Below are 23,900 nucleotides of genomic sequence, written 5' to 3'. Positions count from 1 at the left end.
GGGCACGGGTTGTCCTGTGGGACACCGGAATGCCAATGTCACAAGAGTATCTGGCCCTGTTTCTACTAATGAGATCGCCTCCGTGTGCTCAAACATGGCCTCATTCTGAGCATCCCCGCCCTCATTGTCTATTTAAATCATCTTTCACCCGTTAATCCTTCTCCATCCACTGATGTGAGAACTGAGGGACTCCTGTGTCTTGTGCTGCCTTGAGTTTACTCAGCCATTTTGTATGATCAATCACTTTGCCAATTACTAGGATTGATTTTTAAAAATCAACATTTAATCTTGCTTTCTATTTTAGTCTCCTCATGCCAAATACAGCATGATACTGTCCTTAAACACAACAATATTATAAATGCTACACTTCTCTCGTATTGACTTTCCATCTCCCTCTCTCTCTCTCTCTCTCTCTCTCTCTCTCTCACTCTCTCTCTATCTCTCTCTCCCTTCCTCTCCCTTCCTCTCTCTCTCTTTTGCTCTTTCTCTTTTGCTCTCCCTCTCTCTCTCTCTCTCTCTCTCTCGTCTCAACCCTACAATCTCGTTTCGTGCTCGAAGTCTCTCTACGGTCGTTCCTCTCCTCGGTGACGAGGGTCGGCTCACGGGATCGGTCTCGATCTCGGGTCTCCCGGTTTTCGGCTCTCTCTCTCTCTTCTCTCGTCTTCTCTCTCTCCCCGCCCTCTCCCTCTCTCCCTCCGCTCTCTCCTCTCTCTCTCCTTCTCTCCTCTCTCGCTCTCTCTCTCTCCCTCTCTCCTCTCTCCGCTCTCCCTCTCCCTCTCTCCTCCCCTCCCTCTCTCCCCTCTCTCTCCTCTGCCTCTCCCTCCCTCTCCCTCTCTCCCTCTCTCCCTCCCTCTCCCTCTCTCCCTCTCCCTCTCCTCCTCGCTCTCCCCTCCCTCTCCCTCTCTTCCCCTCTCTCCCTCTCCCCCTCCCCCTCTCCCCCTGCTCTCACCCCTCTCTCCCTCCCCTCTCCCCCCTCCCCTCTCCCCCTCCCAGTATCTCTCTCCCTCCCTCTCTCCCTCCCTCTCTCTTTTTAACTCTCTCCCTCTTTCCCCCTCTCTCTTTCTAACTCTCCCTCTCTCTCTCCCTCACCCTCTCTTTAGCCCTCTCCCTTGTGACCCTAAAGGTGGGAGTGAGTAGTGTGACTGTGGGGAAGCAGCTGCAGACGGCTGTCCACAGGCTGAGATCAGAGGTATATTCACCAAGATGGACCCAGGCTGATGGAACCACGATGATTATAAGGATACTGTTGGATGGTCATGCAGTGAAAATGTCTGCTGCCACAGTGTAGGTTTTTTACATTGATAGGATGCAGTGCACAACCACGTTTATCCAGTGTAACTTCTATGCAAAGCCGCAATGAGGCCTTGCGCGTGTTCAACATTGCGTATACAACCATGTTGGTGTTACACTGGGACTGCTCCGCTGGGTGCTGAGAATCTTAGAGTGGATGAGCTTCTCACATTCCTATAAACTCAATTCCTACGTGATGAGATAATCAGGTATCAATAGACAATAGGTGCAGGAGTATCTCTCATTCATTAAACCTGCCCATGTCTTCAAGGATATGAGGGGGCCACTCATTTCCTATACAGCGCTAGTCGCAGTTGCAACTCGCATGTGCTGATCTTCCAATGACAGCTGAAGGCACGGGCCAGTTTAATGAATGAGTGGACAATACGTTATTAACAAGCTACAGTGAGATTCTCTGTTTTGCATACACAGTGTACGCAAAGAGTCACCACGTATAGGGCGCCAATGGACTTACAAAGTATTCCATTTCGTTCCCAATGGTCCCCCTTTATTCGGCGGCCCCCCCATGCAGGATCCCCCTCTGTTCACAATAGACAATAGACAATAGGTGCAGGAGGAGGCCATTTGGCCCTTCGAGCCAGCACCGCCATTCAATGTGATCATGGCTGATCATCCCCAATCAGTACCCCGTTCCTGCCTTCTCCCCCATATCCCCTGACTCCGCTATTTTTAAGCCCTATCTAGCTCTCTCGTGAAAGCATTCAGAGAATCTGCCTCCAACGCCCTCTGAGGCAGAGAATTCCACAGACTCACCATTCTCTGTGAGAAAAAGTGTTTCCTCGTCTCCATTCTAAATGGCTTACTCCTTATTCTTAAACTGTGGCCCCTGGTTCTGGACTCCCCCAAGATCGGGAACATGTTTCCTGCCTCTAGCGTGTCCAAACCCTTAACAATCTTATATGTTTCAATTGGACCAACGGGAATGCTCTGAGCCAGCATAGATGCAGTGGGCCAAATGACCTCTTTCTACATAATAAGGAAATATGAGTGTTTCTCTGCTTGGATTAGCTGGGGATTTTCATAATAAATAAAATCCTGTTGGTTTTTCTGGTGCAAAGATCAATAGAACTCATTCCCTGAAGCCATTACAATATGATAGTAAACCAGCATCTGCAGTTCTTTCCTACGCAATATGGTAGTAGACAGTCAAACTAATGAGAAAATTAGTCAATAAGAAGATGTTTCCAATTCCCACTGCATGTCGGAGTATACAGAAGAATATTCTTATGTATTGCATGCAGAGGTGAATGTTGCCGGTTCTGGTGGTGGATCAGATGTGAGCCACCACCTCCGGGTCTAAATCCTACTCAACAGGTCCGAGTGAGTACCTCCACAAGGACCACACTGGTTCAAGAAGGTGCCACCCTCTGGATTGGAGATGGGCATTGAAAGGTGGTGTTTGACCAAGACCTTGGTCAAATACGCTGAAAAATGCCTCAGCAGCCTCAGAAGTCACTGTTAAGAGGCAAGTCAAGAGTTTGTCAAATGTTTTATTGTCATGTCCCAAAACAGAACAATTACATTATTACTTGCAACAGCAGAACAGACAAGTAGGGAATTGATCAGTGACTGGGGAAAGGAGTTGCAATGGCGATCTAAGAGGATTCTTCAACCTCACTTGTGTTTAATTGGAGACATTTTCATTGGAGAAGCAGTCTCAACATTTAGAGGCAGGAGAGGGGTTCAAAGAAGTGTTGTGTTAGTGTTGTGTGTGTGGAAATGTGCATTGTGCTTAGGAAGATGTCAATGAGAGGAGACTGAAGAGGGATCAGTGAAAGGTTGCCAAACACTTTAAATCCCTTTGCCATTCCCACACTGACTATTCTGTCCTGGGCCTCCTCCATTGTCAGTGAGGGCCAACACAAATTGTAGGAATAGTATCTTATTTTTCGCTTGGGCAGCTTCCAACCCAGGGGCATGACTACTGATTTCTCTAACTTCAAGTAACCCTTGCATCCCCCCCTCCCTCCTTTAGCATAGCTTCAAGGTCATCTTGTTGAGTTGCATTGTCAGTAACTCGTTTTCCCCCAGCCCACAGTATCTTTTTGTGTATCTTCCATTCATTTGTTCTATATCACCATCTATATCTCTTGTTTCCCCTTCCCCTCACTCTCAGTCTGAAGAAGGGTCTCGACCTCAAACGTCACCTATTCCTTTTCTCCAGAGATGCTGCCTGACCTGCTGATGGACCAACCTTTTGTGTCTATCTTTAGTGAAAGATCCTTGGGTAGAAACATAGAAACATAGAAAATAGGTGCAGGGGTAGGCCATTCGGCCCTTCGAGCCTGCACCGCCATTCAACATGATCATGGCTGATCATCCAACTCAGTATTCTGTACCTGCCTTCTCTCCACACCCCCTGATCCCTTTAGCCACAAGGGCCACATCTAACTCCCTCTTAAATATACTACAGACTCCAGACCACTACCACAAGCACAGCTCCTGGGCTGATATTGCTGAAGTTAAAATGGTGAGCCACTCACATTTGTCTGGGAATTGGAGACATATTGACTCCAATATAAGACTGTTATTACGGCACTAAGACTCCTGGTTAATAAAGTCAAGTCTAGTCAATTTTATTTCTATAGCACATTTAAAAACAACTCTCGTTGACCAAAGTGCTTTACATCAGTGCAGGTATTAATGTGCTACATACAGTGGTACATAGATAGATCTAACAATACATACATAGATACATACATACAGCGCTCCCTCAGAGGACCCCAAGAAAGGCTTGAGAGTAGAAACAAGTTTTAAATCTAGACTTAAAAGAGTCGATGGAGGGGGCAGTTCTGATGGGAGGAGGGGATGCTGTTCCACAGTCTAGGAGCTGCAACCGCAAGGGAGCGGTCACCCCTGAGCTTATGCCTAGACCGCGGGATGGTCAGTAACCCCAAGTCGGCCGATCTGCGGGACCTGGAGGTGGTGTGGTGGGTAAGCAGATTTTTGATGTAGAAACATAGAAACATAGAAATTAGGTGCAGGAGTAGGCCATTCGGCCCTTCGAGCCTGCACCGCCATTCAATATGATCATGGCTGATCATCCAACTCAGTATCCCGTACCTGCCTTCTCTCCATACCCTCTGATCCCCTTAGCCACAAGGGCCACATCTAACTCCCTCTTAAATATAGCCAATGAACTGGCCTCGACTACCCTCTGTGGCAGGGAGTTCCAGAGATTCACCACTCTCTGTGTGAAAAAAGTTCTTCTCATCTCGGTTTTAAAGGATTTCCCCCTTATCCTTAAGCTGTGACCCCTTGTCCTGGACTTCCCCAACATCGGGAGCAATCTTCCTGCATCTAGCCTGTCCAACCCCTTAAGAATTTTATACGTTTCTATAAGATCCCCTCTCAATCTCCTAAATTCTAGAGAGTATAAACCAAGTCTATCCAGTCTTTCTTCATAAGACAGTCCTGACATCCCAGGAATCAGTCTGGTGAACCTTCTCTACACTCCCTCTATGGCAAGGTGTAGGTGGGGGCAAGCCCGTTAAGGGCTTTGTATACATAAGGAAGGAGCTTGAAATTGATTCGGAACCACACAGGGAGCCAGTGGAGATGTGCCAGAAACGGGGTGATGTGGTCCCGTCAGGAGTCTCGCTGCGGCGTTTTGGACCAATTGCAGGCGGGACAGGGATGATTGGCTGGTTGGAGATGGTACTGGTGAGTCACGTTGGGTTCCAACATTGTAAATGTACATGGCTGGGTTTAGAATGTAATGATTGTAAACGTTGAGAATAGTATGTGAGATTCGAGAACTGTTCACAAAATCAGTTCATGTAAGGACTCGGAAGGTGAGGTGGATAGTCAATAGCTTTGTGTCAACCTGAACAAAGGAGCAGAAGACAAGGCTTACAGACAAGGTGAAATCAGAAAACCTCTGCGGGGTGATGGGACATAAAGTTATGAGGTCTTTAGTCAGTGGGTGGTGCATCTGTGCTATTCACTGCCACAGAAGGCTGTGGAGGCCAAGTCAATGGAGATTTTTGAGGCAGAGATTGATAGATTCTTGATTGGTAAGGGTGTCAGGAGTTATGGGGAGAAGACAGGAGAATGGGGTTGAGGGGGAAAGACAGATCAGCCACGGTTGAATGGCAGAGTAGATGATGAGCCGAATAGCCCAATTCTCCTCCAATCACTTATGAATTTATGAAGTTATGCAGTTGAGAGTGTGAGTTTGGGGATGGGGGGGACAGGGGAATGGAGAAAAGCAGCAGAGAAATCCGTCCAAGCCATCTCAGTGATAGAGGAATCAGAGGAGAGGAGTTTCAAGTAAAAATATGGATGATATCCCAAGATCTCTCACTGGAGCCTAGCCCAGCATTCCATAAGACTTAGCATCATGAGGTTGTCACAATGTTGTAAGCTTCTCTCTCTCTCTCTCTCTCTCTCTCTCTCTCTCTCTCTCTCTCTCTCTCTCTCTCTCTCTCTATCTCAAGCACCATCTGTACATCCCCTCACCCTCCCCAACACGGCATTTCGCTAACACCGCTCATCTTTGGAATTTTTCTCCTCAGTTGCTAGCTGCTTCACGAGAAATGATCTTGCTGTGGTGTCCAAGACTCCTGCTGCTCGAGTATAAAAGGGGTCATTTGCCGGTCACAAAGCTTGCTGATTGAGAATTGCGGCAGAGGATATTTTGTGAGAGTCACTGTCTGTCACCTGACAACATGCGCTATGTATAAAGGGTCTGTTGTGCAAACACTGGTTATGCTAATTTGCCATTAAAATACTTATTGCTGCCTTGACAGCAATCTTTAAATGTTAAATACATGTTCCTGCACTCTCTTGCCTTTAATGATGATGAATGCATAACTACTCAGAAGCATTCAAGGGAATAAAACCATTCTCCTTCAACCCCCAGTCCAGGACATTCTTACTGAAGCAAATCTCCAGACCCAAACCATCTCAGCTACAAGCCTTTCACATTATTGCCTTCCTCCTCCCCCTCTCTCTCTCTCCTTCTCTCCCACTGGAGTTTAGAAGGATGAGAGGATATCTCTTTGAGACATGTAGGATTGTCAAGGGCTTGGACACGCGAGAGGCAGGAAACATGTTCCCGATGTTGGGGGAGTCCAGAACCAGGGCCCACAGTTTAAGAATAAGGAGTAAGCCATTTAGAACGGAGACGAGGAAACACTTTTTCTCACAGAGAGTGGTGAGTCTGTGGAATTCTCTGCCTCAGAGGGCGGTGGAGGCAGGTTCCATGGATGCTTTCAAGAGAGAGCTAGATAGGGCTCTTAAAAATAGCAGAGTCAGGGGATATGGGGAGAAGGCAGGAACGGGGTACTGATTGGGGATGATCAGCCATGATCACATTGAATGGCGGTGCTGGCTCGATGGGCCGAATGGCCTACTCCTGCACCTATCGTCCATTGCCTATTGTATCTCTATCTCTAGCTCTCCTTCAATACCTTGTTAAATTCATTTTGGAAGCATTTTATTTGACATCACCATGGTTGTGTTAACTTACTTCAGGTATTTCTGCTCAGTGACACTCTCTAACCTCCGCACCAGCATCCCTGTGAATTGCAGTTCCCTATTGATCTATATTGTCCTGTTGATCACCTGTTCTACTCGTGCCGACACTGGGAGAAGAATTGGAGGCAGTCTTTGAATATTTGACCACCTTCCCTTCCAACGGCGTGGATAGCCTTGCACAGAGTGGCAGCTGAAGCGGTACGCAGCGCTGAACTCTGAGAGGGGCCAGCGCCGAGTGAGTGCTGTACAGTCAGTGAGCATTCTGGAACGAGAACATCTCAGTGAGAAGACATCGTTGAGGCAGTGCTGCCCTGTCATTCAGTTAAGCCTTATGGGGCTGTCCCACTGTACGAGCTATTTCAAGAGTTCTCCCAAGTTTCCCCGGATTCGAACTCGGAGAATTATGGTAATGGCCACTCATGGGTACTCGGGGCTCTCGTGGACATTTTTCAACCTGTTGAAAAATCTTCACGAGCTTACCGCGTTTCTCGGGTACCTGCCGTTAGCGTTACGAGCCGCTAAGAGACGTCCTGAGCTCCGACGTACCCGCAACGTACATTCTACGTGCTTACCACGAGTTTGATTTTTTTTTAAACTCGGGAGAGCTCTTGGGTAAACTCGTACAGTGGGACAGGGCCATAATCTCCTTGTCAGGTGGATACGAGAGAGTAATTGAAGCAGGCAGCAAGGAAGCAGGCTGTTTGGCCCATTCAGTCTCCTCCAACCATCATGGACCCATTCACACCGAATGCTACATTAATCCAATCTTTTATTCCCCGGCACAACTTGAAAGAGGAGGAGTGTTTCCCTCAGAATCCAAAGTCGATCCTTCAATCAGCAGCACAAGACTGATGGTAAACAATAGTGCTGGAGCTCAAGACTGATCTCTTCATTTCTCTTAGTTTCTCCTGTTTTTCCAGCCTTGCCTTTCACATTCCCATTCGCATTGAGGGCAAGTTGGTGGTACTGTCTATGCATTTTGCGAGAGTCACTGTCAGTCTGAAGAAGGGCCATGACCCAAAACGCCACCCGTTCCTTCTCTCCAGAGATGCTGCCTGTCCCGCTGTGTTACTCCAACGTTTTGTTTCGATGCACTGCGCTCTACATATTGCAGCTCTGTGCTGTTGCACCCAGTTGAGCTCTTCACGTATCCCCTCTGAGAATAACTGGTGATTGAAGTGGCACTCTCTTCCCAGCCAAGGATATCCTCGTGGAGGCTGCATCCGATATTACTGACTGCAAGAAATCATTAATAAAATATTTTTTCTAAAGGAGCTGTTAGGAAAAGCTAATCATCGCTGTTTACAATCTTCACAAGCCGTGGGATGCTTACAGATGATGCATTAATGATTAATTCTGAACTTTTTAATATTCATCAGCTCCAGATTGTGGTGGGCAGGGCGGGGTGGTGGGTAGGGCTGGGGTGGCAGTAAGTACTCGCCGCCCAGAATCTGACTCACAACCTCCTGGCAGCCTTGGCAGTTGCTCTGGGTCGAGACATCGAAACATAGAAACAGAGAAAATCGATGCAGGAGTAGGCCCTTCGGCCCTTCATGCCAGCACCGCCATTCAATATGATCATGGTTAATCATCCAAAATTAGTTCCCCGTTCCTGCCTTCTCTCCATATCCCTTGATTCCATTAGTCGTAAGAGCTGAATCTACTCTCTCTTGAAAACATCCAGTGAATCGGCCTCCACTGCCTTCTGTGGTGGAGAATTCCACAGATTCACAACCCTCTGGGTACAATATTTTCTATTTATTTTTCAGAATCCCTGCATCTGCAGTATTTTGCTTCTGCTTGGGGCCTATTTGTGTTCGGTCTCATTTAGATTAGATTAGATTAAACTTTATTAATCCCCTTATTCAGGGGAAATTCTGATGTCCTTGCAGCATACTAATAAAAATACAACATAGATTCAAAAAGAAGTTCAACACAAAAACATCCCCCCACAGTGATTCCCACTGTGGGGGAAGGCATAAAGTCCAGTCCCCATCCTCTTGTCCACCCAAAGTCGGGCCTTTGAGGCCTCCACAGTCGCCGCCACGGCGCCCGATGTTCTCGCCGGGTGATGGTGCTCCGGCGTCGGGAGAACCCCCAGCGGCTCTGTTGATTGTGCGTTGTCCTGTTTCAGTGTCTGCTGTTATCGGCCGTTACTGATTATAGGTTTAGCCCCACCGTTCCTGCTGGTATTGGACTAAGGATCTGGATTAAGGATCTGCTCCATGTGTGCTGCAGTGGTTTAGGGGATCAGCAGATGTGGGCCCCATGGTTCTGCACGTTGCTGATGTGATGTATTAGTATGGGATTTGTTCAGAGATGTGTTGGCTTGTGGGATATGTTGATCATGGATAATATGTTAGGTGTGGGATATGTTAGTTGTGGGATATGCTAGGTGTGGGATATGTTAGTTGTGGGATATGTTAGTTGTGGGATATGTTAGGTGTGGGATATGTTAGTTGTGGGATATGTTAGGTGTGGGATATGTTAGTTGTGGGATATGTTAGTTGTGGGATATGTTAGTTGTGAGATATGTTAGTTGTGGGATATGTTAGTTGTGGGATATGTTAGTTATGGGATATGTTAGTTGTGGGATTATGTTAGTTGTGGGATATGTTAGTTCTGGAATATGTTAGTCATTTAAAGTGTTAAGTTGGGATACGTTAGTTATGGCTTAGTATTCGAGGTTGTGTTAGAAATTAGGTATGTTAATTATGGGATGTGATAGTTACAGGGTGTGTCGATTATGGGGTGTCTGTTTTGGTGTGTGTGGATTATGACGTGTTTTTGTTATGGGGTGTGTTTGTTATGGGGTGTGTTATGGGAGGTGTTTGCTATGAGGTATGTTAAAAAAAATGAGAAATGCTAAATATAGGATGTTAGTTATGAGGTGTGTTAGTCCTGAGATGATTGAGGTGGAAGATTTGTCAGTTTTTCGTTTTTTTTAGTTTAGAGATACAGCATGCAAACAGGACCTTTGTTCCACCGAGTCCACGCCGACCAGCGATTCCCGCAAACTAACATTATCCTATACACACCAGGGACAATTTACAATATTAGCAAAGCCAATTAATCCGCAAACGTGTACGACTTTGGTGTGTGGGAGGAGACCGGAGCACCCGGAGAAATGACTCCATGAGTCTGTGCCTCTATGACAGAGACTAAAATAGAAAATTATAATTGCAAGAAGTAACCTCTCTCCTCACCAAGCAGAAGCTCACAATCTGTTTATTGAATGTAATGTCTTTGAAGGCATAACCTGGGATCCGCGATCGGAAACCTTGTTTGCAATCTGGCTCCACGATATCACCGTGGATACCAAGGGCACTGAATTGCTTTTTGTTAAAAATGCCAGAGAACCTTGAGTTATTAGTGCACTGGAACCGATAATTAACCTACAAACCTGCACAGTGTTTAAGCCCAAAATCAAATAATACTGCAGATGCTGAAAGACTGAAACAAAGTCAGAAGATACTGGAAACACTCAGAAGGTCGGGCAGTATCTGTAGAGAGAAAAATATTCAGTTTTCTGGTCTTTGAATTTGTTTATCTTTCCATAAGGTCAGACTGACCTGCCGAGTGTTTCCAGTATTTTCTAATATTGTTGCATATTAATCTCATTCTGGGGCAGATTTTGATGAACTGCGTGAGACTTACTGGATGAAAGAAGATAGTCTGTCTGCCGTGAACTCAATGCTGGGCATGTGGCCAACCAGCAGCCATCAAGCCAACTGCAGCCCTTTGGTGACCATTGGCACGCCGTCCCTTTATTTAGCGAGCCTATTCACGATTCCCTTACCACACATGACGAGCCATGTAATAGCGTTGCAAACCCACAGCAGCAATAATTCAACCCGTGAAGCTCAGTCAAGCTTCCAGTCATGACCAGGGCATTGGCCGAGCACTGAGTGAGTCTGCACCTCCCTTTAATCAGATGGTTGTTCATTGGGAATGGGCCAGGGATGGACTCCTCACCTTTACTCACAGCATTCTCTGTAACCCTGTTAGTGAATCAATGAAAGCATGGGCCTAATATCTGAGGCGATGCCAAGGCAATGTTTTACATTGAATGCACTGGTAACTGGATCAAGTATTACTGCGCACTTGCTTAGTGGAGCTGCAACACACTATCCTGGACTGGGCGTTGTGCCTTCCCTCACAGTGGGAACCATTGTGGTGGGATGTTTTTATGTTTTACTAGACCAAGTGCAGACCCGTTGGGACTGCTCCCCCAACGCAGCCGTTCCCTACCCGTAGCCCCCACGGGAGACGTGGTCCTCCAACTCAAGCCGTTCCCGAATATAAGATTCCAGCACTCAGCAGTACGGCTTTTTAAAAATGGCGTCTTTGAGACGAGAGGCGGGCGCCAGCAGCCGTTATGGTCGCTGGCCAGCAGGAGGCGACAAAATGAGTCAGTGGTGGGGGGGGGGAGAAGGATTTTATTAAAAATGTGTACATAAACAGGACAAAACTTAATCAGGAGTGGATACTTCGAATGAAAAGTGAAATGTCTACCTAAATGGAAAAAATCTGGGCGTTTCTGCTTCTGGTATTGGCGTAGCAACGAATCAAAGGCTGGCACCCACAAGTCAGGCAGAAACACACACACACACACAGTTTTAATATTATATAGATAGATAGATGTTCAATTCTTTTTTACTGTGGTGTCTTACTTTTATTGGTGTGCTGCAAAAAATCTGAATTTCCCTGAGGAAGGGATTAACAAAGTATCTATCTATCTATCTATCTATCTATCTATCTCTCTATCTCTCTATCTCTCTATCTCTCTACCTCTCTACCTCTCTACCTCTCTACCTCTCTACCTCTCTACCTCTCTATCTCTCTATCTCTCTATCTCTCTATCTTATCTACCTTTCTATCTATCCATTTGGTGATTTAGTTTAGTTTAGAGACACAGCGCGGAAACAGGCCCTTCGGGTCCGCACCGACCAGCAATCCCCGCACACGAACGCTATCCTACACGCACTAGGGACAATTTACATTTATACCAAGCCAATTAACCTACAAACCTGTAAGTTTTTTGAGCGTGGGAAGAAACCGAAGAACCCAGAGAAAACCCACGCAAGTCACAGGGAGAACGTACAAACTCCGTGCAGACAGTGCCCATAGTCAAGATCGAACCTGTGTCTCTGGCGCTGTAAGGCAGTTGCTCTACTGCTGCGCCACTATACTGCACTGTTCCCTCCCTGCATTCCCAACACTCTTCTCTTCTAGGTGCGCGAGATGCGATCTTTGATTTTGATTTGTGTAAGATGATTTTTTGCACTTTGTGTCGTAGCCATTTAGCTTAACTCAGTATGTTATAACTATAACCAGTTACCTTTAAATTCTATCTGCCTGTAATTATGTAGCTGGGATTTAAACATAGTCTGAGTCGTGTTTGCGGCTGGGATTCTCGTGCAGACGCCCGAGTAATTAGTTTAGTCGAGTTTGCAGAAGCATGGGGGAGAGGTCACAGCTTTCAAGTTTGACCATGAGTAAGATCAAAATGTACTTAACTAGAAGAAGTTTGGATGAATATCTTACTATTTTTACTACTACAATGAAGATATTATTCATTAAGAGACTATGTTTGGAAGATTTATCTTTGGACGACATTGAATGTCTCGTGGAGAGCTCGTGAATGCGTATCGATTATCTTCTAAACCACTGTCTTTAATCATAGTGACTTAAAGTAGGAATCCTTGAAACGTTATAAAAATCTGTCATTATACTTCCATAGTATCCATCTATTTCTCATCACAGACAGGAATCGGTGAAACACCTTCCAAAATACCAACCCATACGCTCAATAAATCTGAAACGTGAGGTACATCAGGAGATAGCAGACCAGATAATGTGGTCACGTTTCGTGGGAAGGAGATTGTTAAGGCTGGAAGATAGTTTGGTAACTGTGTCCTCAGGATAGGTTGAAAAGGATTGTGCTATATGGCTATAAATTTAATAAGCAACTTTTCAAACCTCTGCAACAAACATTTTTGAGCATTCTGTTTGATCTGAAAGGATGTTACATCCATGTAGTTCACTCTCAGGGTGAGAACAGCAGGTGTAAAACTTGTTTTACATTAAATCGCCAGATATTCCTGGGGCACAAACAGTTCAGTGGGTAAAGAGTAAAAACTTCAAAAGTGTCCCATTATATATTCTTGGGTACTTAATACAATGTGTGTTTTTCATGCATTCTGAAAAGGCTCCTGTAGTTTGACAGGTGGAGGTTGTAACCCTGTAATGAGGGGGAGAGAAAACGAGAAACTACTGGCCGGCCCTCCTGGCACATGTTGGTGGAAACAATGCTGGAATCCATTCATCTCTCTCATCCGTACGAGCACTTGTATTCCTGAGGCACGGAAGGCTACAGACCAAATGCTGGAAAATGGGACTAGTATATGTAAATAAGCAAGCTGCACAATCTGGGGTTCAAGATCATCTTTAATCAGTACCCATATTATAGCGGAACAGCAGGTCGTTAAGTACAATGGCCAACATGGACTGAGTGGGCTGCAGGACTTCTTTCTGCACTGTAGAACTGTGACTATTACTAAGGATGTGATAATGGGTATATTATTGAGAGAAAGAGACTTGATTGAAGACTGGCAACAGGCAGAAGACGGAGAGAAGGAAGGGATGGGTCACTTTCATGTTGGGCTAGACTTAAACCAGCGGGTGACAAAGGATCGGTACCAGGGCCTCAGCTGCTCACAACCCCTGTCAATGGTTTGGATGAGATCATAAGTGATAGGAATAGAATTAGGCCATTCAGCCCATCAAGTCTTTTCCGTCATTCAATCATGGCTGATCTATGTCTCCCTCCTAATCCCATTCTCCTGCCTCCTCCCCATAACCTCTGACACCCGTACTAATCAAGAATCTATCTCTGCCTTAAATATATCCACTGACATTGCCTCAACAGCCTTCCGTGGCAAAAATTTGGACAGATTCACCACCCTCTAACTAAAGAAATTCCTCCTCATCTTCCTAAAAAAAAGCCCTTTAATTCTGAAGCTATGACCTCCAGTTCTAGACTCTCCCACTAGTGGAAACATCCTCTCCGCATCCACTTTATCCAAGCCTTTCACAATTTTGTATGTTTCAATGCCTCCCCCAACCCCTCCCCCCCTCCCATCCCCCTCATTCTTCTAAACTCCAGTGAGTACAGGCCCAATGCCGTCAAATGCTCATTATAGGTTAAGCCACTCATACCTGGGATCATTCTTGTAAACCTCCCCTGGGCCCTCTCCAGATCCTTCCCCAGATATGGTGCTCAAAATTGCTCACAATATTCCAAATGTGATACGGGGAACGAGTTGCAAATGCAGCTGCAAATCCAGTTGTGAGAAGGATGAAGCTTGGGCTGAGTGGAATTGAAAAGGCTAAATGAAAGGGTGCGGACATGATGAATAGAAATTAACGTAGACAAATGTATTATTACCCAGTTTGGCAGAAAAATAGAAAGGCATATTCTTTTTTTCAAGTTGAGAGATTGATGCGTTGGTGTTGATAGAGACCTAGATGTCCTTGTACCTGAGCCAGAGAAATGTAATCAGGATCTAAATTGTTGGCTCTTACTACGAGAGGTGTTGAGTACAAGAACAGAGATGCCTTGCTCCGAACATATGGAGCTTCATTGAGTGCACAGAGTGTAGTTTAGTTGTGAGATCCAGTGTGGAAACAGGCCCTTCAGCCCACCGAGTACACGCCGACCAGTGATCACCTCACTATCCAACACACACTAGCGACAAGTACAAGCATACCAAGCCAATTAACCAACAAACCTGTACGTCTTTGGAGTGTGGGAGGAAACTGGAGATTCCGGAGAAAATCCACGCAGGTCACAGGGAGAACGTACATCCCATTGTCAGGATTGAACCTGGGTTTGTGGCGCTGTAAGGCAGCAACTCTACCGCTGCACCACCGTGCCACCCATATCTGGACTAAGATGTGTATACCTGTTCTCCCTATCGAATGAAGGGCAGATGTATCGAGAAGATGTAGCCATGGTTCACCAGATTAACTCCTGATATGGCAGGTTTGTCATACGGGGACAGATTAAGTAGTCTAGGCCAGCACGCTGTAATGAAAAGGAACTGCAGATGCTGGTTCATACCAAAGATAGACACAAAATGCTGGAGTAACTTGATACTGCTTGACCCGCAGAGTTATTCCAGCATTTATGCCTATCTTTGGCCATCACACTCCTGAGTTTATAGGAACGAGAGGTGATCTACAAAATTCTTACATGGTTATTGTGATTTGATGCTTTCTCCGTGTGAGCTGTCAAGAACCAAGGGAACTAGTCTCAAATTAAACGTTAGCCATTAATGACTTTGTTGCATTTAAGCACCTTTTATAAAGACACATGGATATGTGGGGACTGGAAAGGTATCGACTATATGTCTTAGTTTAGTTGAGTGATACAGCGCGGAAACAGTCTCTTCGGTCCACCGAGCCCTCGCCGACCAGCGATCCCCGCGCACTTGCACTATCCTACACACTCTACGAACAATTTTCAATTTTTACTGAAGCCAATTAACGGACAAACCTGTACGCCTTTGGAGTGTGAGAGGAAACCAGAGATTCTGGAGAAAACGCACGCAGGTCACGGGGAGAGAACATACAAACTCCACACAATCAGCATCGTGGTCAGGTCAGGATGGAACCCGGGTATCTGGCACTGCAAGGCAGCAACTCTACTGCTGAGCCACCGTGCTGCCCCTTAGTCAGGATCATCGATAGGAGGCAGATGTTTCTGCATTTTCCATTGGCATTCACTTGTCAGTCGCCATCATCTTTGAGGTTGAAGAAGCCTCTACCTCCCGCTTGTTCTTTAAGTGAGAGCCCTCACTCAGGGTGGGATGTGATGGGACTGCAGAGTGTTGAGGGTTTGTGTTTGCCTAGCTCTGTAGATTGCTGCCTTTGCTGTTGCATGTACTACACTGGGCGTGTTGGAGTGCAGCTTCACATGGCTGGCAAACCCCTTGTCTTCAGATTGCCCGACGCTGCTCTCAGCATGTAGTCAGTCCTGCTCTCAGGCTTGATGCAAGGTCCAATGCTGAGAGTTAGTTCAGACCGTCAGGCTACACATCTGCTGATGCTGATGGTGCCCAGAGCCTCGTGTTTGTCCATCTGGATTTCAGCTGCTAGATCTGGCCTGAGACCATCCCATTACACACAATTATAGTTGCCCACCATATGACGGAGGGTGTCCTCAACAGGAGGAAGGGAGTTTGGCTGCATGGGCCTATAGTGGGTCATTCTATCAGTGGGCAGACACTGGGGACAGGTAGTGTGGTGATGACAACATTATGTGGACCTAACCATCATGTTGGCTCATACACTCCGTCACACAGACACAGTCACTGTGACCTTCAGGTCTCGGATTGTGTGTGCATGTTGGTGCGCATGTATTTGTGTAAATATTTGCATGCATTTGTGCATTGTTTATGTGTGTGTGTACATGTGTGTGTATTTGTGTGTGTACTGCTATAATTGTGTGCATGTTGACGTATATTTATGTGTGTTTGTGCATATTTGTATGTGTGCATGAGTACATGTATTTACATGTATGTGTATTTGTGTGGGTGCAGTATATTTATGTGTATTTATGTGTGTTTGTACATATTTGTGCGCGTGTGTGTACATGTATTTGCAAGTGTATGTATTTGCGCGTGCGGGTCTATGTACATGTATATTTATGTGTACTTATGTGTTTGTGCATATTTGTGTGTGTGTGTGTGAGCATGTGTACATGGATTTGCAAACTTGGTTTAAACCAACATCTGCAGTTCCCTACAGCATATATGTATTTGCGTGTGTGCAGGTATAAGTGTGTGTATGTGTGTACGTGTGCATATTTGTGTGTGTGTGTGCGCATGTTGCGTGTGTGTGTGTGTGTGCATTTGCATGTATGTGTTTAAGTGTGTATACGGGTATAAGTGCGTGTATGTTTCGGTGCATTTACGTGTGCTTGTGCATAATTGTGTGTGCGTGTAGATAATGTGGAAGAAGCTTCCAATGTTGTGTCTTGTGGTTCACTGTGCTTGTGTACTGCGCTGTGAAGCGGTTCCTGAAGGGACTGTTTCATGGTGCTTTAGATGCTGGGATTTAGATGCTGGGATTTTATCCGTGGTCAGGGTCATTGTAGTCGTCAATGGAGAGAGAAAAAATGAATGATAAACCTAGGGAGGGAAGCCCTCTGTGAGCCCTGCAAGATGGAAACGGTTTTAACTTCCATTACGCTGTGGAACGTTGGCGAGGAATATCCCTGCGGATTTCCATCGGGAATGGAGGGAAAAGTCTGTCTGTGTTCCTGTTGGTCTGGGTCTAGAGTGAGGCGGGATGGGCAAAGTGGAGCAGCAACTGGACTACAGGGATGAATAAAGAAACAGCAGAATGCTGCAGTGGTTTATGTGAATGATTCAGGCACCATTTTGATCGCTGAATGGAACGAATCCCGGAGGATGGGCTCTTTATTCGAGGAGCTGTTATTTGCAGTACACCGCAGTTTGATTTCCTATCAGTGGCTCAGAATGAGTGACACATGGGCATTGTTGGAGATGAATCTCATCCCGTATACTATCTGCCCTTGGTGAAGGACAAGGGAGAGATAAGGTTGCCAATCTCAGTCTCCACTGCCTGCTACAATCTGGTATCTTCACCACTATCTCAGGAAGTGCTGTCGATTCTGCCTCGGTAATGACAAAACTGGGGTTCGCGTTTTGAAGGGAATTATAAATATCCAAAGGGTCGCAACGTCTTAATTAGAAAAACAAGAAAGGCAGCCACTGTGACCGAAATGTGTTTAGACCCTGAGAGAGACAGAGTGTGTGGGTGAGTGCCAGTGTGAGTGTGTGTGCGCATGTGTGAGTGCGTGAGTGTGTGGGTGTGTGTGTGCTCCGGTTGAAGGTCTGAGCTTTAGGGAGTGGTTAAGCAGGCCAGGGCTGTATTCCTTGGATCGCAGGATGATGAGGAGTGATGTTACAGAGGCGTACAAAATCATGAGCAGAATAGATCGGGTAGACGCAGTCTCTTGCCCAGAGTAGGGCAATCAAGAACCAGAGGACATAGGTTAAAAGCGAGGGGGGATAGATTTAATAGGAACCTGACGGACACCTATTCTACACAGTGGGTGGTGGGTGTATGGAACGAGCTGCCGGAGGAGGTAGTTGAGGCAGGTATTTTCGCAATGTTTAAGAAACATTTAGACAGGTACGTGGATAGGACAGGTTTAGAGTGACATGGGCCAAATGCTGGCAGGTTTGATTAGTGTAGATGGGGCATGTTGGTCGGTGTGGACAAATTGGAACAAATGGCCAGTTTCCATGCTGTACGACTGTGACTATAACTTAATGCAGACTTGGAATGGGGAACAAGGAACTTGATTCACTCTTTGTCAGCCGTTTGACAAAGGGCACCTCAGTTTTACTTGGCAAGGATGGACTAGACACCCCTCTGTAGTTTGGCCAACACACCACAGATCAATATTTGCCATTCGATCCAGCTCAATCTTGGAGATTTACACAACTGTATGACACAAGTGTGAATGAGTTTAATTAGTGTGATTAGTAAATCAGTGCAATTAAGGATTAGTGTCAATGGGTGGTTGATGGTCAGCATGGACTCAGTGGGCCGAAGGGCCTGTTTCCATGCTGTATCTCTCAAAAGCTTCAGATACGGAACCCGTTCTCCTTCAAACCTGCCAACGTACCTTTCCTCAAAGAGCTGACCATTGAACCCTTCGTAGGTACAAGCCGCAGCCCGTGCCCAGCTTTGCTTTCCTCTCCAGTCCTTGAGTGGCCATCAGTGCCTAGTTGAGTCGGCATGGAGCATAATCACAGCAACTTAAACATACACATGGACGACTGGCCACATGAATATATAATGCAGCGTCACTGACAAGAAATGTCGATGATTTATTTGTTTATAATCAACAAGAAAGCCCGTGGCAATTTGGGAAGCAATTTGTTGCAGGGTTTGTTTCTCCAGTGTTGAGAATTCGGAGCATAATCAGAAAGGATTTATAAGGAATAGCAGGCAACAGACAGGAAGGATTTATGGTGTGGGTTTCATATCTGTAATCTGTTCTCCAGTCACACACAATACTCATTTACCCAGATCTAAACTAAACTAAACCAAACTACTCCCTTTACAAACTAATGTTTAAAAACTATTTATAATTGCATTGCATATATAATAGCATACTTTCCTCAGCAGAAATGTTACTATAAAACCAAGTGCAAAATATGGTGTGTTGAATTGGTTCCAGTTTGGCATGTGAGGCGCGGGCTCACCATTGTAGTGTGAGTCACACCAAGTGGTGCATGCAGAAGGTGGACAATGAGTGTGGAGGATCTCACACAGTGGGGGTACCATGTGGGCATGTCACAGTGTCGATCATTGGGCACTACTGGTTTAATCCAATTATTCAATGCCCCGTAGATAGACACAAAAAGCTGGAGTAACTCAGCGGGACAGGCAGCATCTCTGGAGTGAAGGAATGGGTGACATTCCGGCTCAAGACCCTTCTTCAGACTGGTTCGGAACTGATCATCCCTGTGGTAAACTGGCTAGGTGGTGATTTCAAAGGGCAGTTAAGAGTGCAAGGTCACAAATGGGCCGCGGTGGGTAACACCGACTGGTTTCATACCCTACAGGACATGATGACAATGACGTAGTTTCATGCTTGCCGACGCCACCGTTTCTTTCCAGAGTTTAATTCTACAGTTGGCATGGTGGGATTTTAACCGAGCGGTTGTTGCAGCGGTAGGGCTGCTGCCTTACAGCGCTTTCAGCGCCAGAGTCCCGGGTTCCATCCTGACTACAGTTACTGTCTGTACGGAGTTTGTACGTTCTCCCTGTGACCTGTGTGGGTTTTCTCCGAGATCTTCGATTTCCTCCCACACTCCAAAGACGTGCAGGTATGTAGGTTAATTGGCTTGGTATTGCGGGGATCGCTGGTCGGTATGGACTGGGTGGGCCGAAGGGCCTGTCTCCACGCTGTATCTCTAAAGTAAACTAAACTAAACTAAACTAAACTAAAATTATGGGGAACTGGCAGTGAGGATTTGAGGCCATTGACCAACTCCTCCATGATCATGTTAAACGTGGGGGCAGGCTGCAGGGCCTAGTGACCTGCTTTTTCCTTGTTTTCTTGTGTTGTGAAACGGCAGCGGCTCGCCTGCAGTCTGTCTGTTTTTACTTTTTTTGTGTTGTTTTTTTTGTCTAGTTCAGTTAAACTTTTGGTTATTAGGTGGTGTTATGTGTGTGGGGGGAGGGTGAAACAGGGCTTCCTGTCTCTCCCTTCGGCGGAATGAGACTTTTTTGTCGTATCCCCCTTCTCTTTCCCCGCCTGAGCTGAGGCCTAATGGCGGAACTGGCGGCCTCCAACCTGCGACCGACCTCGAGGCTCCGGAGGTAGAGCCAGCCAGGACTTACCAACGCGAGGCTGGCCGTCTTCGAGCTGCGGCGGCGTTCAGGCAGCGGCACGACTCGGCGCTCCGGTGAGGGCGGACGGCGCGGGGCTGAGACACTCCCGTGTGGGCGGCCCGGCTCTCGGCTGGAATGCGCTCCCGTGGGGGCAGCCCGGTGCGGGGCGGAGACGCTCCCGTGGGGGCAGCCCGTTGCGGGGCTGAGAAGCTGTCGTGTGGGCGGCCCGGTGCGGGGCGGTGACGGTGCTCCGGTGGCTGGGGCGGCGTTATGGCGGCGGCGACCTGAATCCGGGGCTCGGCCGCGGGCCAGTGGACGACATCGTCGGGAGCTCGCAGGGCACAGGCTGGTGCCTGTTTTCCGGAGCTCCCGTGGCAACAGCTGCGTCCGCTGGACTGGAGGGCGGCAGCTTCGACCACCCCCGGGCCGCGGAGCTTGAACCGCGGGACTGATACCATCGCCCGGTGGGGTATCGACTCAGCGCAGAGGGAGAAGAGGAGGGAAGAGACAGTAACTCTAAGACTTTTGCCTCCATCACAGTGAGGAGGTGCTTGGTGAACTCACTGTGGTGAATGTTAATTAGTGTTTATTGTGTGTTGTTATTATTACATGTATGGCTGCAGGCAACAACATTTCGTTCAGACCGAAATGTATGAATGACAAATAAAGGATTCAATTCAATTCAATTCAATTTTCGTTTGCTCCTGCCTCCGTCCTTCAGTCCTCTATTTTCTGTTGATTAACCATAATTACCTTTGAACCCGCTGGCGGGCCAGTTTTTCAAATTTCCTTTCCGTTCCTCCCCCCCCCCCCACACTGCAGGGCAGCAGGGCAGGGCTGCAAAGATCAGCAGCTTGTATTATTGAGAGGGTTGTGTGCAGTGGGATGTATCTAACCCACCGCTTACCAACATGTCTGCCACGCCACCCTTTACAAGTTTCCACTACCGAGCACTGGTATCTGAGACCTTCAGGGAATCACTGACCGAGCATGAGCTTGAGCAGTTGAGTGTGATGTGTGGTGTCCACATATTATGAGGGGGCACAGTGAGAAACAAGGGCAGTGTCTCGAACCTGACGACTGATAGTGATGCCATCTAACATCCAGCGAACAACAGTGATAAAAACAACACTCTATGTTATACAGCTGGGAAAGGTGCAGAGCAGATTTATGAAAGCCTTTGCTATAGGCAGCGGTTGGACAGGCTAGGTCTTTATTCCTTGGAGCACAGGAGAATGAGGGGTGATTTTATAAGGGGAATAGATAGTGTTTTACCCGGAGTATTTTAGTTTAGTTTAGAGATACAGCGCGGATACTGGCCCTTCGGCCCACCGAGTCCGCATCGACCAGCGATCCCTGCACATTAACGCAAGCCTACTTGCACTGGGGACAATTTACACTGATACCAAGTATCCAAACCCAAGCCAATTAACCTACAAGCCTATACGTCTTCAGAGCGTGGGAGGAAACCGAAGATCTCGGAGAAAACCCACGCAGGTCACGGGGAGAACGTACAGACAGCACCCTAGTCGGGATCGAACCCGGGTCCCCTGCGCTGGAAGTGCTGTAATGCCCCTGTCCCACTTAGGAAACCTGAACGGAAACCTCTGGAGACTTTGCGCCCAACCCAAGGTTTCTGTGCGGTTCCCGGAGGTTGCAGGTGGTTGCCGGAGGTTGCAGGTAGTGGAAGCAGGTAGGGAGACTGACAAAAACCTCCGGGAACCTCCGGGAACTGCACGGAAACCTTTGGTGGGGCACAAAACCTCCAGAGGTTTCCGTTCAGGTTTCCTAAGTGGGACAGGGGCATAAGGCAGGAACTCTACAGCTGTGCCACAGTACCACCCGAGGAGGGGAATCAAAAACCAGAGCACATAGGTTTAAGCTGAGAGGGAGAGATTTGATAGGAACCACAGCAGCAACTTTTTCACAGAAAGCGTGGTGTGTATGTGTAACAAGCTGCCAATGAGGTAGTTGAGCCAGGTACTCCTGCAATATTAAAAATACATTTGGACAGGTACATGAATAGGAGAGGATATGGGCTCAGGAAGCCAGTGTCTGCTTCACTGATAGCAGTACCTTACCTGACCTACTAATCCCAGTTATGTATCTAATCTAAGTCAACCCAGCACCTGTTCCAGTGGCCACAGGGTCCCTCGATAGTGTTGAGGGACAGGAAGCCTCATTAGAGACATCAGTTGGCGTACAGTGGATTAACTTGCTCTGATGTTTGTGGCTGTGTGTCGGAGAGTTACTGACAGGGGCACTGGGGAAAGGGGACGATGTTCTTGAAGCAGGAATCCACAGAGAGTGTGTCACGGAGCCAGCAGCAGACGCATTGTGTGAAGCAAAGGCTGGCGACTCTACAGTTTCCTCCTGCGGCTCGCTTGCTGTCAAGACCAGCGCCACACTGTTCAAGCAGCTTGACCTTGAATTCAATCAGGTCCCCTCATTGTCTTCCAATACCTGGAGATATCTGACAGGAATGATGTTCGCATTAGACAGAGAGCGGGGAGAGGTTCACGGAGGTCAGCATGTGCGAGCTTGTGGAACGGGCGCTGAGTCAGCAAAAGGTGAGCTATGAGCTGAGGACAGGCTTCAATGGGCCCTTCAAATGTCATTCCCCAGACCGTCCCCGAACAGTGAGCACACTCAGAAAAACCTGACAAAATGTGTTTGAGATTAGATTGTCAAATCCTTCCGTCAGCAGAGGGTGAACTGATTACCCCCGAACGCTAGATCAGTGCGAATGCACACCAATGACACTGTGGATCTTAGACACGCCAGACCCAGCATTGCATGCTCCTGTGGGCAATAACCAGCTATTTGGTCCTCTCTACCTCTGCCTGAGAACTTGTTGGCCTCTGGCGCAACGCTGGGAGGGGGTCAGAGGGTCCAGCATTTGGAAGGTGGCGCAGTGGTTGATGTGTAGGGACTAGAGATGGGGGCTTGCATAGTGGATGTGGAGAGTCTAGGACCAGAGGCCATAGCCTCAGAATAAAAGGACGTCGTTCCTTTAGAAAGATGAGGAGGAATTTCTTGTTTAGTCAGAGGGTGGTGAATCTGTGGAATACATTGCCACAGAAGTCAATGAATATTTTCAAGGCAGAGATAGATAGATTCTTGGTCAGTGTGTGTGCCAGGGGTTATGGGGAGAAGGCAGGAGAATGGGGTTAGGAGGGAGGGATAGGTCAGCCATGATTGAATGGCGGAGTAGCTTTGATGGGCAGAATGACCTAATTCTGCATCTATCACATGATCTTATGAACTTATCCCTGCAAGGAGGGTAGGCACTAGACTACCCTAGGGGGGGGGGGGGGGGGGGGGGGGGTGGGAGGGAGGGGGGGGGGGGGGGGGGTGGGAGGGAGGGGGGGGGGGGGGGGGGTGGGAGGGAGGGGGGGGGGGGGTGGGAGGGAGGGGGAGGGGGATGAAGGTGAATTTATTTTTTAGGTGATCAGTAGCAAAGTTGAAGGAGGGGTTGAAATAACAGGATTTGGATTACCATGGAAAAGTGACTCCACACAGCATGGTGGGAGGGGGTGGTGGAAGGCTAGCTGTAGGGGGCGGCATGGTGGGGCAACGGTAGAGTTACATCGCCTGAGACCCACCCGGGTTCGATCCTGACCACGGGTGCTGTCTCTACGGAGTTTGTACGTTCTCCCCGTGAT

General features: G+C 47.4%; 1 protein-coding gene across 2 annotated transcripts in view; it reads left to right on the top strand.

Moving 5' to 3' along the window:
• The window catches only part of nrg3 (neuregulin 3), a 314,472-nt gene that overhangs the window by 92,732 nt on the left and 197,840 nt on the right, over positions 1–23,900 (top strand). The window lies entirely within an intron of this gene.

This window comes from Amblyraja radiata, chromosome 37 (genome assembly GCF_010909765.2).
Source record: "Amblyraja radiata isolate CabotCenter1 chromosome 37, sAmbRad1.1.pri, whole genome shotgun sequence".
Taxonomy (NCBI): domain Eukaryota; kingdom Metazoa; phylum Chordata; class Chondrichthyes; order Rajiformes; family Rajidae; genus Amblyraja; species Amblyraja radiata.
The sequence above is the reverse complement of the archived record's forward strand: the minus strand, read 5'-3'. Positions and strand labels throughout refer to the sequence as shown.